Genomic DNA, 5,003 nt, shown 5'->3' with positions numbered 1-5,003 from the left:
GGATGCAAGGACCCAATACACTGTCTTAACTACTGTTCCAAATGCCCACCCCAAGCTTTTATATTTATAAGATAGGAATAAATATCTGTAGACTGTAGGAAGGAAACAAACTTGAAGAGTAACTTTTTTTTCTGAAATCCAAGATACTCATCCTCAGCTTGTCGTTTGGACCAAGCTCTAAGAATGCCTCTTTGTAGCCATTGTAACTGCCTTGAACTGGATAAGTTCTTGATTATTAAGGGTTTTGAGAAAGGATGGCCTAAATGGAACTATGTATTCCCTGTTGTTGTTGCATAAGACTAATATTTTAAATTTTAGTTTCCTAAGATTTGCCTTTGCCTCTAAACGATTGAATTTTGAAATGTTTACCTCCTTTAAGAGATATCTATCTCCTACCTCATTCAAGCCTTCTCAGTGAGATCAGTACAGGCCATTGTTAGGACTGTATCACAGATCCCTCTTGACCTACTTCTTTCACTTCCCTACACTTGCTAATCTGAAGGTCACTTCCCAACAAATTTTTTTAAGTATAAATTTCTACCTCAGTGTCTGTTTCCCAGGTAACAATACCTCAGAGAGGTGGTTCCTGGAATAGTTGAAAGAAGCAGATTCTAAAATGGGATTTTGCAAATGGTGATCTTGCTGATTAGGTAGCATTAAGGATCCTCATCACAAAAGGTAAGTGGAACACTAATAGCCCCTAACACTTATGTAATAATTAACTTTCTCACACTGTAAAGTAGAATGGGATACTAATAGAAGGAGGAAATGGAGCAAAATTTCATGTTTTTGAAAGGCTTATGTGGACTACTACTAATGACAATAGAACTAAATGGTTTTTACTAAATGCCATTGATTTGTTGGAGAAAGATAAGGACATGCTAACTGTAATTGTTAGAATTTAGATATTAGTTTGAATGTTAAATGTATCCTAGAACCCAATGTGTTAAAATTTTGACCCCCAAGTCTTATGTTAACAGTACTAAAAGGGTAGATCCTTAACCCTATTATGGTATTTAGAAGTGAGGCTTTGGGAAATAATTGGATTGGGTTCGGTAATCAGGGTAGATCCCCAATGTTTAAATCCTGATGGCTTGATCAGAAACCATATAAACATAGACAGGCACAAAGGCACTCCTTCTTGCTATATGATTCTCTGTCATTTTAGGACTCTGTTAGCAAGAACAACCTTGCCAGATGCTCAAACAGTGGGGCCACCTGATCTTGGACTGTAAACCTACAGAACCATGAGCTAAAATAACCCTTTTCTATTTATAAAGTTAACTTCTTGTGGGTACTTCATTGAATAATGAAAAGCTAATACAGAAATTTATCACAAATTGAAGATCAAATGTGAAAATTATAGGAAATATTTAGGAACATGTAAGCATGATGTTATCTCCTGCAGTTAGAGGACAGAAAAAGCTAAGGGTTGTATAAAGGACTGAATTATAACTATGAGTCACAAAAACCCTGGGAATATGGAATGCTAAGACCTGGAATATCTTCTTACCAAGGTCAAGATTGATACTGGGGGATGAGAATATTTGTGTTGAATTACCAAAAATTTGAAATCCTAGATTTCCATGAGGTAGTTCATGTCTTCTCATTAGAGGTGATCACTCCTTGTTTGCTTGAAAATTATGCAGAGGCTTCTACCTTACAAGTCAGTTTGCATCTAAATCAGGATCCTCTCTCTCTCTCTCTCTCTCTCTCTCTCTCTCTCTCTCTCTTAGGAAAGGAAGAAGTTTAAATTATCCCTGTTTGCAGATGACATGATCCCATAAATAGGGGAACCAAAAGACTCCACCAAGAGGTCTTGGAACTCATAGTAGAGCTTGGCAAAGTTGCAGGACATAAAATCAGGACACAAAAATCAACTGCATCTGTACACACAGACAATGCCACGACTGAGAAAAGACCCATAAGATCATCCCATTCACAATAGCCACAATGTGAGAAATCACTAAAATGAAAATTACAGAAAGAAATAGAAGACACCAAAAAACGGAAAATCCTCTATGTTCATGGATTGGAGGAATCAGCACCGTCAAAATGTTCATACCACCCAAAGCAATCCACAGATTCAATGTGATCCCAATCAAAACACTCATCTCAGATCTAGAAAAAATGACCCTAAAATCTACATAGAAAAACAATGTAACTAAAGTATATAACTAAAGCACTATTAAACAATAAAAATAAACTTGGATGCATCACAATACCAGATTTCAAGACACACCACAGGGCAGTTACAATCAAAACAGCCTGGTACTGGCACAAGAATAAACATGTGGACCAGTGGAACACATTAGAGGCTCCAGAAACCAATCCACTTATTTACAACCAATTTTTGACAAACAAGATAAAATCATTCCATGGAGAAAGGAGTCTCCTCAACAAATGGTGCTGGGCAGACTGGATCTCCACACACATAAGCATGAAACAAAACCTCTACCCCACACCCTATACTAAATTGACTGATAATGAATCACAGATCTAAACCTAAAACCAGGAACCATCAAATTACTAGAGGAAAACATAGGGGAAACACTGCATGACATTGACACAGGCAAGGACCTCCCAACCAACAACCTAGAAACACAGGCAACAAAAGCATAAACAGATAAATAGGATTACATCAAGCTATGAAGTGTCTACACAGCAAAGGAAACACTCAACACAGTGAAGAGGCAACCCAAAAAAATGGAAGCAAACACCGGCCAACTATACATCTGATAAAGGATATCAATCCAGAATATATAAGGAGCTCAAGAAACTCAACAACAAAACAATCCAGTTAAGAAATGAGCTAAGGATATGAACAGGCATTTTTCAAAGGCTGAAATACAAATGGCCAACAAACACATAAAGAGGTACTCAGGATCACTAGTCATCAGGGAAACACAAATCAAAAAGCACAATGAGGTTTCACCCCAACCCAGTCAGAATGGCTGTCATCCAAAAAATCAAAAAAAAAAAAATTACAAATGCTGGCGAATATGTAGGGGGAAATGTACCGTAATACACTGTGTAAATGTAAACTAGTATAACCATTATGGAAGACAGTAAGGAGATTCCTCTAAAATCTGAAAATATACCTACCTATGACCCAGTCATTCCAGTCCCAGGAATTTATCCAAAGGAAATGAAATCAGCATATGAAAGTGTTACCTATACCCCCATGTCTATAGCAGTTCAATTCACAATAGCTAGAATATGTGATCAACCCAGATGTCCATCAACTGATAACTGGACAAAGAAATTGAGACAAATACGTGTTCCCTGACTTGTGGTAATTATATAAAGAGTAAAAAAAAACATGTGATTTATGTCGGTGAAGTTGACATTCTGAAATTGTATTATTATTTATAGCTCTTGTCTATATTCCTGAGGAACAGTGGTTTTCTATTAATTGTTGAATTCCTTATTTAGTGGATTAAGTTTGTGATTATAAAGTAAATTTAAAGTATGTCATTGCAATAATCAAAAGAAAAGGAAGGAGGAGGGAGGGTGGAAGTGAGGGAAGGTGGGAAGTATCATTATGTTCTTCATACTGTATATATGAAATACATGCAACTTGTTGCATTTATGTAAATAAAAAAGCAATACTCAGATGCTTTATCTTTTGTTTTAAGAGATTATCTGCATTTTCTTCTGTTATAAACTTAAAAGTTATCCTCCCATTTATTTAGATTTGCTTATTACTTGGCAATCAAAGCATTAAACAATAATAATTTTCACTCTCAATCCTTAATATTATATTCATGATATTTGTGACTCTTTAGCTTTCTCATGGAGAAAAAGAAATCCAGGCATAAATCTTTACATCATCCACCTGCTAGTCCTACAGCACAATTTTTACTGATACATGGGCAATTTCTACAAAGTGAGCAGAGAGAGAGCAGCAACAGTGACTGAAATGGCCAGTTCTGTGAGTCAAGAGTTATGGTCCTTGATCCACTGCTCAATCCATTTCAAGATCTGACATGTTATCCTCTAGTTCTTCTGGTTTATTGCTGGGCGACTGATGCACAATTTTTCCTTGTACATCTCCATTGCTTCTTCATAAAGAACTTGAAAAATCTCACACTGAATATTGTCATTTGATTTCTTCTCACTATAACCCCTTATTTACAGTCTTTTGTACTACACACTGGTATCTGTTCTCAGCACAAAAACTATATGAAACCAATGTTCAGGGAAGAAATCACAGCCGTGGTAATCAACAATAACTCCACCATCTCTCATTTGGCTATCTAACTCATCTATTACTCTATCTTCATCTAAAATGGGACAATTATACTCTTTGTCAAAGCCATCATATAATTCACCTTCTTGAGCTAAATCATTCACATTAATGTATTTCAGTCCTGATCTTAATGCAAGTTCTTTGCCTAGTGTGGCTTTCCCAACCCCTGGTGTACCAGTGAGCAGAATGTTCAGCAGCAACATAGTCGTCCCGGCGGACACTCCAAGCGCCTCCTCTCCCAGGATCTTCTTTTATGTACCCTCCTGGCTACTCAGCCAAAACCCAGGGCCAATTTTTTTTTTTAAACTGACTAGTGAAGTACTGGACCTGCTAAGGGAGAAAAAAAAGACTATATTTCAAAAGGAACTTCATGGCCTAGGCAAAATATACTAGCAGAAGCTGGGAGACTCTATGAAGGTATTTCAAAAAACTAATGGAAAATGAAATTAAAACATGTTTATAATGATCAAAAATTTGAAATAGATGCACATGAGGAGTCTTTAAAAGTTCATGAAAATTTAACATTATGAAAAAACTATACATGGATAGTTTTGTTACCATGCAGAATGAATCCCTGTTTCACTCATCTTTCACTCATACTTCTCTATCAGTATTATTGGGAATCTTACTTTAAGTTTTTTTATTTTATTTTATTTTTTTGGTTTACACTCATATAGTATACCAAGTTACCCATGTTGCATTTACTCTGTGGCTGGAATTCGATTAACACCTATCTTCATTGACTATCTGT

The 5,003-nt window shown here is 36.2% G+C and overlaps 1 pseudogene; it reads right to left on the bottom strand.

Moving 5' to 3' along the window:
• Nucleotides 1-3,939: 3,939 nt before the first annotated feature.
• Nucleotides 3,940-4,455, bottom strand: LOC133752416 (adenylate kinase isoenzyme 6-like; annotated as a pseudogene).
• Between the last annotated feature and the right edge of the window lie 548 nt (nt 4,456-5,003).

This window comes from Lepus europaeus, chromosome X (genome assembly GCF_033115175.1).
Source record: "Lepus europaeus isolate LE1 chromosome X, mLepTim1.pri, whole genome shotgun sequence".
Lineage (NCBI taxonomy): Eukaryota > Metazoa > Chordata > Mammalia > Lagomorpha > Leporidae > Lepus > Lepus europaeus.
Note: the sequence above shows the minus strand (reverse complement) of the source record. Positions and strands in the feature narration are given on the sequence as shown.